General features: G+C 35.0%; 1 protein-coding gene and 1 long non-coding RNA gene across 3 annotated transcripts in view; both read left to right on the forward strand.

Annotated features, from left to right (window-relative positions):
* The window catches only part of LOC137236779 (zinc finger protein 678), a 273,661-nt gene that overhangs the window by 146,490 nt on the left and 114,129 nt on the right, over positions 1 to 13,042 (forward strand). The window lies entirely within an intron of this gene.
* LOC137236788 (uncharacterized) lies at positions 677 to 3,504 on the forward strand. 2 transcript variants are annotated; one of them, XR_010948639.1, is made up of 6 exons: positions 677 to 730; positions 1,024 to 1,213; positions 1,276 to 1,406; positions 1,476 to 1,589; positions 2,808 to 2,886; positions 2,947 to 3,504. It is a non-coding gene; the product is annotated as an uncharacterized lncRNA (long non-coding RNA). The 2 variants fall into 2 exon arrangements; XR_010948638.1 differs by lacking the exon at positions 677 to 730 and adding an exon at positions 735 to 830.

The raw sequence follows: 13,042 nt of genomic DNA on the forward strand, positions 1-13,042 counted from the left end.
AAAATTAGAATTAAAAAAAAAAAAATGTAAAAAGTGAGCGTGTTCTTCATCCAATTTTGCTAATTTTTATTTAGCACATATATAGTAATAGTAGTAACGTTCCTGCTAAATTTCATCATGATATCTTCAACGACTGCCAAATTACAGCTTGCAAAACTTTTAAATTACCTTCTTGTAAAAGTGGGCGGTGCCACGCCCATTGTCCAAAATCTTACTAATTTTCTATTCTGCGTCATAACGTCAACCTATCTACCAAGTTTCATCGCTTTATCCGCCTTTGGCAATGAATTATCGCATTTTTTCGGTTTTTCGAAATTTTCGATATCGAAAAAATGGGCATGGTCATAGTCCGATATCGTTCATTTTAAATAGCGATCTGAGATGAGTGCCCAGGAATCTACATACCAAATTTCATCAAGATACCTCAAAATTTACTCAAGTTATCGTGTTAACGGACAGACGGACGGACGGACGGACATGGCTCAATCAAATTTTTTTCGATACTGATGATTTTGATATATGGATGTCTATATCTATCTCGATTCCTTTATACCTGTACAACCAACCGTTATCCAATCAAAGTTAATATACTCTGTGAGCTCTGCTCAACTGAGTATAAAAATATCAAATTGATACTGTCAACGCATCATTATGCAAGTATTATTGTTCGAAAATTCGAAAAGCGAGTCTCGTGCGTAAGACGAAAGCTTGTCTTGCCTAATTATTTGTGGTAAGTTGGCGTGAATAGTTGTTAATATTATTAAATATTTGATCACTTTAATAAAACGATTACAACTTGAGTTTATTTTTAAAAATAAATTGTGATATTGGTAAGTATGTGCAAATGATTAAAACAAGAGAAATGCTTGTTCGCTGCAACAATTACATCGAGTTATATGTATGTATATACATATGTATGTACATAAGCGTCGATTGCATGTTAAAGCAAGTTGCGTTTACTTTTTTGGTAATTATGTGTGCATAATTCTACAAATACTTTTCCATTTTATACTTTTATTTCAGAGCTATACTTAAATTATTAAATACCTAATACAGCGGCTTGTATCAATGGTAAAAAACGGATGACATTTTTGAAGGAGCTACAATGGAAATTGTAGAAGTCGCAGAGCAACCGGAGGTACAAATTATGATGCTCTTCTTAATTTCATACAGGAAAAGAACCTGGACATGATTTGCTATACTAATTTAATAGGTAAGTTTGCAAATGTTTAGTATAATTAGGGTTTTATCTAATAGATTTTATTATTATATCAGAATGCGGGTACACATTTGAAAGACTAAAGTATATAGACAAAGATGATATTAATGTAATTTTTCCAAACCGGGAACAAATTGCTCTACGTTCCGAATTCAGGGTCAAGTTATTTCAATGGAGGGCCAGTCAAGTAAGCAATTTACCAATGTCAATGTGGTTAAAAAACAATAAGCGATGTTTCATATTGTTTGTTTTAAAGGGTCTTTGCAGCACTTTCAGCAATTCTCAGTCGTCCACTCCGTCATGGCCGCAATCAACGTCTACATTTTCGTGGCCAGAATCAAACTATTTTCCATCTGAAAACAGTTCTAAGGTTTGTTTTGGTATCATTTTAGAAGACGGCGCACCCCCTAATTTTTATGCATTGTCGAGAGGGGTATCAAAAGACGCGTTTTGACCCCCTCATCAAGAATCCGGAAGCGCAAATAAAAAATGTTATTCATATCACAAGATATCTTCAAAAAACAGTGGTCGATTTTCATGTGGTTGTTGTATTTTGTTACCGGCTATTTTGGACCGGCTAAGGGTTATTTTCTTTAAGCGCCGCTGAAGGCCGACAATGCGGAACGGTATTCCGCGCAAAAATACTATGGATCCGACCTCCGCTTTCGGATTGACCCAAACGCGTCTTTTGATACCCATCTCGACCATTTTCCATAAAAATGAAAGGGTGCACGCACCGTCTTGTTACCTTATTATAAGCACGTCAAGTTGAATTAGGCTTAGCATGAACCCCTGCTGTCATTTGAAGGTTCCAGGTTACCAGTATTAATTATGTTTGGTAACATTTTTATTTAATAATTGAGTTTTGATTTGTTTACGTAGGAAGCAAACGAAATACTGCAGTCATCCGAAATTGGTAAAGAAATAATTAAACAATATACAATCAAAAATTTTTTGACAGAAGAGAATAGACGCAAAATTGTGCAAATTATTTCTAAACATTTTTATGTGCCTGCTACAGCAAGTTATTCTACACTAAAACTATCAGAAATTGAGAAACTTGCTGATGAGATTGTAAAAATGTTTCGAACAGAGTGTAAAGATATTTATTATATGGGACGAAAAAATGGTAAAAGTTCTAATCCAAGCGGTAGCTTCACAACCATCATCGAAAAAGAAAAATCGTGTCAGAATCGAAAAGTATTCATAGTGATGAAGCGCAAGAACAAACTCCCATTAATGCGGACATATTAGACTATGTAAATAAACTTAAATTCTATACAGGTTCAGAGGAAGATACCCTTGAATTGTGGAAAGCCACATATATATATCGCATTCAATTTATAAAGCGCACGACGTCATTATAGTCTGTCATTGAAGAGTTTCCCTTATACATACAAGGCATGGGATACAAATTTGTAAGCTAGTTTTTATATTAATAACACTAGTTTATATATCGACTCAGTAGTTTATATATCTTAGAATTTATTTCAAGTTAGAATTTGATTTAAGTACTTTTGTTTTATCTATATTTATATAAATTAAATGTCAAAAGCTTTAATATTAAATAAATTTTTGATCGAAGAAGATTTTAAAGAGCTTTACCCTGAAAAGCAATACATGATTACATCAAAATTTTACTTCGGCAAAAAGTGTGATCGATACAAGTAAGTCTCATACATTTAAACATTTATTTAAATAAATGACTAACTTATTAATTTTTTTAGACTCGAAAGACTGCATTTATTTCATCCTACTGCACACCATTTTAAAACCAACGCACAGATATGCATTTAAAGAAGGCGATTTAAAATTGCATCGGAAAGCTACCATACCAAATTCTGTCAACAGCTGTATTTTACATATAATATCAATAAATGATTTGCAGAATCAAATAGAATTACGCAGAAATAAGTGTATAGAGTCTAACTCTCCAATACAGCCATTTTTAATTGTAGTTCGTTCTGATCTTATGAACTTGATTGATTTTTTTTGTAAGTTTTGGCTACCACAAATTTAAGTTCAGCTCCTTTGTAATTGCTTTAGATATTTGCTTTAAAATTTTTCAAATATTTTCGTTGAAATATCCAGATGAGTCTAATCAGGTATGGAGTTTCCTTCAGTATTACTTTTTGAAATTTGACTCCTTATGACGTTAAGAAGCCATGTGTAACTAATTTCATCAAACATTTTAACAATCATATTTAAATAAAATAATATTATTCAGACATTTTTTACCAAAGATAAAATGTTATGCTTTAAATGCCAAAAATATTTTGCTATCCTAACAGCTTTATACTCCCATTTCAAATCATATCATGGTTTAAAGGAAGTAGATATTGTTACGAATGTTGGCGGCACTGAGGGGTACTGCCATCTCTAGGCCGATGCTAAGCAGTGACGCGTGCACGCGGCGGAGAAGCAACACAGAAGCACATGCAGATATCTTATCTGAAATGCCCCTAAAGGTATGCAATTGTGATTGTGGAAGTGTCGCTCACACATACAAGCGCATGGGGTATGAGAGAAGCTATAAAAATTATACATCTGTAGTTGTAGCTGAGAAATTTATAACTAACTAGTAAGTTCTGGAATTAGAAAAGCCTAGAAATATGCAACGAGGAGGTCGGGCAGTATAAAAGGGCGACAACAGTGGATGCGAGAAATCAGTTTCATTTAAGCTATCAGTCAGTTTGGTTTTTAAGCAAGCTAGTTGCAAAGTATAAGTGTTATTGTGAAGTACTTTAATAAAGGCCATTTTTCCATTATTCAATATTGGAGTTATTTATTCAACAGTTTAGCGATACGAACGTTAGCAGAAGATTGCAAATAAGGGAAATTGCAGTAAATTCGTTACAATTGGTGTCAGAAGAGGAATTCTTGAACAAATTCCAAAGACTTCGAATACAACTTGGACATGCCAAAGTTAAGAGAATTGAAGATCCAGCAACTGAAGAAGGAATTGGAGAGCCGTAGATTGAATACAACCGGCATTAAACTAGAACTTCAGGAACGACTACGACATACAATGGAATTAGAAGGAATTGACGTGGAAGAGTATGTCTTTCATCTTGATGGCGAGGAAACAATAAAAATGGAAGAGACAGTTACGCAGACAGTTACGAGCACAGACTTGAACATGATTTTGGCTGCAATATCTGCACAAACATCGACAATTACATCAATGTCGTCGCAAATGTCAGAAATGTCGTCAGAAATAACATCGAAGATTGAAGCAAAGGAAACACACATTTTATCACAACTGGTCGATGGACAGGAGAAGGTAGTTGCATATTACATCCGTTCGATTGGAAAACCAGAGAGGAACTACTGCGTTACGCGGAGAGAGCTGTTGGCATTGGTAGAGTGCATTAAACATTTTCACAAATACCTCTACGGCCAGCGGTTCCGTGTCAGGACAGATCATGCAGCGTTAAAATGGCTTCTGCAGTTCCGTAATCCGGAAGGACAATTGGCACGGTGGATCGAGCGACTACAAAGCTATGACTTTTCCATTAAGCATCGAAAAGGTAGTACCCATGGAAATGCCGATGCAATGTCACGAAGACCATGTAGTTTGGAATGCAAGCACTGTTCAAAGGCCGAGGCTAAAGAAGACATTATAGATGTCCGGCTAATGACTATAACGTGTACGGATGAATGGGACAAGGAACAACTAAGAAAGTGTCAGCTAGAATATACAGATCTGTCACATGTTATGCAAGGGCTCGAACGAAACGAAAGAACAAGCAGAGAGGAGATGTCAGCAGAGAGTCCCATTGCGAAGTCATATTGGGCACAGTGGAACAGTTTAAAATTGATATCCGGTTGCTTGCATCGAGTATGGGAGAGTGAGGATGGTCAAAGAAAAAAAGAAACTGATAGCTGTTCCCAGAAAGGTGATTCCTGAATTGCTCAGCGAGCTGCATAATGGTCCAAGCGGAGGTCATCTTGGAATCACGAAGACGCTCGAGAAGATTAAACAGAGATTCAATTGAGTTAGTTGCCGTCAGTCGGTCACTGAGTGGATTGCGAACTGCGAGGTTTACAGCAAAGCGAAAGGGCCCAAAACCCGAAGTCATGGCCAGATGAAGCGATATAACTCAGGCGCGCCATTTGAAAGGGTCGCTATGGATGTCGCCGATCCATTTCCTACTAGCAACGGCGGAAGCAAATATGTACTGGTAGTTATGGATTATTTCAGCGAATGGCCAGAGGTATACCCAATCCCAAATCAAGAAGCGGAAACAGTAGCAGAAGTGTTTATAAACAATTGGGTTGCAAGATATGGTGTACCAATGGAGTTACATTCTGACCAAGGCAGGAATTTCGAATCAGCTGTGTTCCAGGAAATGTGTAAATCATTGGGCATTCGAAAAACACGGACAACTGCATTGCATCCTCAATCCGATGGTATGGTAGAACGATTCAATAGAACATTGGAGGAGCACTTAAGGAAAGTAGTAGACAAGTACCATAAAGAGTGGGATACCCGCATACCATTATTCTTGATGGTTTACCGATCAGCAGTGGATGAGACAACGGGCAAAGCCCTGCAAAAGTAATTTTTGGCAATGACCTTAGACTACCAGCTGAATTGAAGTTTGGGATAGATGCCAATGCGGAGAGAAATGTCAAGAAATCCAGTGGTGATTTGGAAGAAGAGCTAAGAGAAATACATGATCTGATAAGGCAACGAACAAAGATTATGAGTCACAAGATGAAAGCCAGATACGATAAAGCAATTAATTCGGAAGGTTTTCAGGAAGGAGATTTGGTGCTGGTATACAACCCACAACGTAAAAAAGGTTTGTCCCCGAAATTGCAGTGTAACTGGGAAGGCCCATTCGAAATTGTAAACCGGATCAACGATGTAGTGTACCGCATACAAACCATCGGTAAACCACGAACCAAAATGAAAGTGGTCCATTTGGAAAGGCTGGCAACGTTTAGATTGAGAGATTTGTCTGATCGGGACGATCAGATCAGACTTAGGTGGAGGGCAATGTTACGAATGCTGGCGGCACTAAGGGTACTGCCATCTCTAGGCCGATGCTAAGCAGTGACGTGAATTCACATCAATAATTCAATCATTATGTCTACACATACGCGTCTACGCGGCAGAGAAGCAACGCACAAGCACATGCAGATATCTTCTCTGAAATGCTCCTAAAGGTATGCAATTGTGATTGTGGAAGTGTCGCTCACACATACAAGCGCATGGGGTATGAAAGAAGCTATAAAAATTATACATCTGTAGTTGTAGCTGAGAAATTTATAACTAACTAGTAAGTTATGGAATTAGAAATATGCAACGAGGAGGTCGGACAGTATAAAAGGGCGACAACAGTGGAGGCGAGAAATCAGTTTCATTTAAGCTATCAGTCAGTTTGGTTATTAAGCAAGCTAGTTGAAAAGTATAAGTGTTATTGTGAAGTACTTTAATAAAGGCCATGTTTCCATTATTCAATACTGGAGTTATTTATTCGACAGTTTAGCGATACGAACATTAGCAGAAGATTGCAAATAAGGGGAGTTGCAGTAAATTCGTTACAATATTTATAAATGTACCTTCAATAATTGTAATCAAGAGCTTCACGAGATTTAAAATACACATTAAAAGACATACTAATTTGAAATCATTTCAAAATACAAACATTGTACCAGATATTACAGAGAATTCTGAAATTAGTCTTAAAGAGAAACGTATGTTTAATATTGAAAAACAGTTTACATGAAAAAATGTACTTCTATAAAAAATCAGAAACACATATTGACAGCTCAAGTGATTGTATTGAAAAAGATGTTGAAAACTGTTCATATGAAGATGAGGATATTTTTTCTAAGTTTGAAAGTCGTATAACAGAAATTTGTCAAGACGTTTTGATTAAATTTTATGCAAAAGACAATTTTTGGAGGAAAGACGTCTTGTTTATACAGGAAAATATACAAACTATAAATACTTCTATTGTAGATGCTTATAAGCAAATATTTTTAAAAATAATTCCTGAAAAACTTCATGCCAAACAAAATTATTCATAAATTTTTGTTCAATTCCTTTTCGCAATATAGACACCGAACACAAGTTGTTTAGAAACCTTGTCCTCAGTAAAAATTTTGCGAAACCAATTCCTTTTAATGTAAATAACGAAATTACTGAGATACGGGAAAATAACAAACCAACATTAGGGCCAGCCAATATTAAAGGATGCCTAATGCCTATTGAGTTTCAAATACAGAAATTTATTGAACTACCCAATGTCTTAGATGAAACTTTGGAGAATACGAAAAGGCTCAAAAATGAGTTAAAAATAACGCATTACGTGAACTCCGAATCTTTCAAGCGAAAATTATGTAATTTTGAAAAAAAAAATTGTAATTCCCATCAACTTGTTTATTGATGGATTTGAAGTCAATAATCCACTAGGTAGTCATGCTAACTTTGATAACGTATGTGGGGTTTATTATACGTTTCCTGTAATACCGCAGCATTTGTTATCAAAATTGAATTATATATTTTTAGCAGCCTGTTTTAAAAGTGTCCATAAAAAAAAAATTTGGAAATGACCCATTCTTACAACCTTTGTCAAATACTTTAAAAAATCTGGATGAAAAATGCTTAAATATAAACACAGGAACCGGAAGTAGAAAAATATATTTTGTATTAGCTAACATTCTTGGAGATAATAAAGGACTTAACGATATACTTGGATTTACTACTTCGTTTAATTGTAATTTTTACTGTCGCTTTTGTATTCGTGCGAAAGAGGACATGACAAAAGATTGTTTAGCTTACCCTCAGTATTCAAGAAGTATAGAAAATTATGAAAATGCGGTATTGCAAAGTTAACAGCTATTAAATCGAACTGCATATTTCATAATTTGAAGTTGTTTCATGTAACAGATAACTTTGTTGTAGATATTATGCATGACTGGTGTGAGGGTGTTTACAGGTACGATATTTGCCAAATTCTCTTGCATTTTATTTTGAATGAAAAATTTTTCAAAATAGAAAATTTTAATTTCCGGAAAAATATTTTTGACTACGGTGAAACAGAAATAGGAAACAAATGTATACCTTTTACCTTGCAACAGCTTAAAGATATTTCAATCAAAACATCTGCTCGGGAAATGATGGCTTTAGTGCATTTTTGTACATTAATAATTGGAGATTTAGTGCCTGCTGATAATATTGTCAGGAAACACGTAATAAGAATGGTTAAAATTGTTTACATATTACTTCAAAGCGAATTCGACGATAGTATAATAAATAATCTTTCGATTCTTATACAAAGTCATAACGAAGAGTATATTCGATTGTTTAATAAACCTCTTTAACCAAAATTTCATTTTCTAACGTATTATCCAGAAGTAATAAGAAAAAGTGGTCCTCCAAAGCATCTTTGGAACTTTAGATTTGAAGCAAAACACAGAGAAACTAAAATTTATTCCCGAAACGTTATGTGTAGAAAGAACGTTACATATTCTTTAAGCATAAAAGCTGCATTAAAGTTTACAACATTTTTAGAACAACACGAGAATGGCTTTGAAAAGAATATTTGAGATTCAGAAATCAGTATTTTTTAATATTGAAATGTCCGATTTTTCATACGCACTGTCACATTTAAACGAAAGCTTTCAAAATATTATAATTGAAAAATTAGTTTATAATGGATTAAATTATAAAAAATATTACTTTTTAGTTCTTAAAAAGAAGGTATTTACTTTACACAAATCACATATATTATTGTAAGCTATCTCAATTAAATATATATTGTAAGTGAGTGTTATATTATAAAAGGTTTTAAGTTTGGTAATAAACACAGAGTTTTACACTTTAATAGCATAATATGTTTGAAGGGCCCCCTATTCGTATGTACAACAATGTAAATGGAATTTGTTTTATACGAATAAAGAAGTTTTAAAATTGAATTGAAGTACTAAACGACTTTTTGTTTGGGAAAAGATTGATTTTCTTGGCAAAAAAAGTGGTATAAATTTTGCAATAGTGAGTATCAATTCAATATATAATAAAATATCAAATTGATAAGGTAAAAGTATCAAACTAATACCAAACAATAGCAAGTATCAATTTAATAAGCACAAGGATCAAATTGATACTCAGTTTTGAGAAAAACAAGTTTCAATTCTATACCAGAGAGTATCAAAATGATACTATTAAAAAAGTACTAAATTGATAACAACTAGTGTCAAATTCAAAAGTTCGAAAATATCATTTTCACAATTTCGAAAATGTCAACATCATAAGATCATTGATGACGAAAAAAAGATAAGCAAAAATTGCACATTGATGCCTAGATGGCATCGCCTTGATGATAACTTTTTTTTGAGTGTATAAAAATATGCAAGCTACGCGGAACTGGCCATGGGTAAAACATGACTTGGTAAGATTGACTTCTGCTACAGCTAATGACTGTTGTTGTATGATATAATAATATTTGTAACAGGATTCCCCTCGCGTAGGTGGAATTGACAATTGAGTTGCAGAAGCTCTGAAGCTATAAAGGTTTGTATTGCGCTCATCAATCCCTTGATTTGCAGCTAACGATCGTTTTGAGCTTCATTGATAGGGCTAGGAAATTTGAGGCATTTAAAATTGAAAAGACAAATCTATCGATATCAGTGGAATCCTTGGTTTTAAATATTTTTGGTTTCGAAATTTTCCGATAAAATGAATTGCTTCAATGACATTCGTAAAAGTTTTGTGATGAAAAGCCTTGTCCTACTCATAAGCGTGGTGAATCGAAATAACGAAGCATAAATATTATGATATTATGGGCCCTTTTTAAGGATCAATCAATGAGGAGAAATTTCTGATGGCGAAGCTTAATATTATGATATTATGGGCCCTTTTTAAAGATCAATCGATGAGGAGAAATTTCTGATGGCTCAAAAGAGCTAATAAACTCAATCGGATATGCACAGCTTGGGACTCTTCCACGACTGTGTTAATAGAGTGATAAGTTTTCTTGGTTCTAGTGATATTAACATCCTCATTTTAAGGTTAGGATAGATTCAATATTTGGAAGAAACATTAGCTATAAAAGAAAGCTTCAGGTGATGTCATAATTTCTCAAAAACTTGCAGGAAAAGAAATCAAATCTGTTAGTAAAGAAATAGGAATTTTGCCATAATTAATTTCAAGAAGTTGTTTAGCAAAACTGCTGCTGAATTGTTTTCGCCAAAATGCCCTCAAATATTTCTAAAGAGAGTAAATTTTTGTACGTAAAGGCGTCTATAGACGAAAAAGCACGCATTACTTTCACCTGCGGCTTTTCCCGCAAGTAACAGGAATGTAGGTTTTAGGCGAAAAATAATTTCGATATATAAAAGGGGCGTGGCACCTCCCATACAAATGGAACCTTTGGTACTGCATAACTCTGAAGGTATACATGCCAGAACATTGAAATTCAGTAAGGAGTTATATGAGGTCAATCTATAACATCACCAAGAAAATGTGGAATTAGGAAAAAGGGGGCGTGGCACCTCCCATACAAATGGAATATATCATACTGCATATCTCTGGATGTAGTAATGGTGGAATAATGAAAATTGGTAAGGAGCTTTATAACGTTAAGTTCTAATACCTCCAGTAAAATGTGGAATTGGAAAAAGGAGCGTGGCACCTTCCCTACAAATGGGATTTTTCAGAACTATGGCTGCCGTACAAACTTAGGTTATTTTAACACCTAAAGTTTGACTGCATTGTTGAGTTTGGCCGTTATTCTTTTGGACGTTTAGTAATCCGCCGCCGTTAAAAAAATTTGTTAGCTTCAGTCTATCTACATCTTCTATAAAAATCAAATTCTGTGTGTGTGTTCCCTATGGAAACGTATTTCCCGCACTTCAATCATCACTAAATTTTGGCTATATGTTGCTTCGATCAAGACGAACGTTTTTCATATTTCAGAATTAAGAATTCTAAATTAAAATTTTTTTTGGTTATGCGAACGAGCAATTTTAGCTCCCAAAAATGAGCATGTTAACAAAATCAATGGCATTAAAAAAAAAATTCCTGGTGAAGTGACGAAATGTAAATAGATCGACACAGCTACAGATGAAATTTTTAAACTCTTTAGAACCACCTGGAATGCCTGTGAATACATATATTAACTTTGAAAATTGGCTCTCCAATCATACTTCTTCGGTATTTAGACCCACCAAAATTGTGCAATGGAACCAGACTTTGCGTTAAGAAATTAATGCCGAATGTAATCGAAGCAACAATCATCAGCGGTAAAAGCAAAGGTGGAGATGTGCTCATAGCCAGGATCCCAATGATTCCTACAGATTTGCCATTCAATTTAAGCGCTTACAGTTTCCCGTAGCCTTGCTTTTGCAATTCCAATCAACAAAGCACAAGGACAATCGCTTACTGTTGCAGGATTAAATTTAGAGAGTCCGCGCTTTTCCCATGGCCAGCAATATGTTGCTTGCTCTAGAGTTGGAACGCCAAAAAATGTGTTTATCTTTGCACCGAACGGAAAAACAAAAATATTGTGTACCCACATGAATTACAATAAGATACAATAATAAAATGCTTTAAACGAAAATTTTACAAAATATGCGTACAAAATTCAATTCAATTTACAGAACAATAAACTAAATTATCAACAAACAAACAGAAAAAGTAACGCAACATTCATTCGACCTCGGGCGTTACAACGTACGCCGGGTAAAGCTGGTCTGAAATATAAAAATCTAAACTGTCGATTTTATAACTGAAAATCTAGCTACTAATGCACTAGTACTTATTTGGCACTCTAGGTCTAGTTCCGAACCAGAATTTTGCATCACTAGTTACTGACTTCCCTTGAGGGTAATTAACTAATCTATATATGTATATAAAAAGAAAGGCTAAAATATGTGTTAGTTGGTCGCCGTGTTTGAAGAGATGCGTCGGTCGACTTCTTTCTCATAAGTTGCGTATACCTCACGCGGTGGTTATTACATAGGTTTGGTTGCGATCGATGCACAGGTTCTCGAGATATAGGCCAAAACGTGGACCCGGGTACCCTTAGAATGTATTTATCTATATATATAATAAAATAATTTAAAAAAAAATCTTTAAGTTAAGCGGTTTTATTGAAAACAATACTTACATTAAGTAGTAATAATACTAAAAGATAGAAAATAATTAGGTAGGTCCTAGATACTAGTCATCACATTCCTCATCAATCTAAGGCGTTGATTAGACAATTAAATAAAAGCGTTGTACGCGTCAAATTTCTATTGATAGTCATATATAGGACCAACTGAACCTTAATCAGGTTATGCTACGCCTCACATTTTTAGAAATTTCACGCGCCTAATGCTTTGTTTTCACTATGTCAAAATCACTGACATCAAATACTGACATAATTGTCACCATGGCAATTTGGTGTCAAATGTGCTTTCATTACATATTAAAAACTGGCACGAAGTCGATATAGCAGTGTGTGCCAAAGACTGTCATCAAATTGTGGTGTCAGTCGATTGACATCCAGTTTTCACCACTGATGTCAAACGTTAAGTAAATATTTTTGACAGCGACGGGGTCATTTCGGGACTATTTCGGGATCATTTGGGGTACCAGCATCATTTCTGGTTGCTTTTCGGGTTCCGTCCGGGATCCCATCGGGGTCATTTCGGGACTTTTTCGGGATCATTTAGGGTACCTTCCGGCATCATTTCTAGATGGTTTTGGGTATCCGTCCGGGATCCCGACGGGATCATTTTGGGACTTTTTCTCGACTAATACGGGATCATTTGGGGTACCTTCCGGCATCATTTCTAGATGGTTTTGGGTATCCGTCCGGGATC

Source organism: Eurosta solidaginis, chromosome 1 (genome assembly GCF_040869045.1).
Source record: "Eurosta solidaginis isolate ZX-2024a chromosome 1, ASM4086904v1, whole genome shotgun sequence".
Classification (NCBI taxonomy): Eukaryota; Metazoa; Arthropoda; class Insecta; order Diptera; family Tephritidae; genus Eurosta; species Eurosta solidaginis.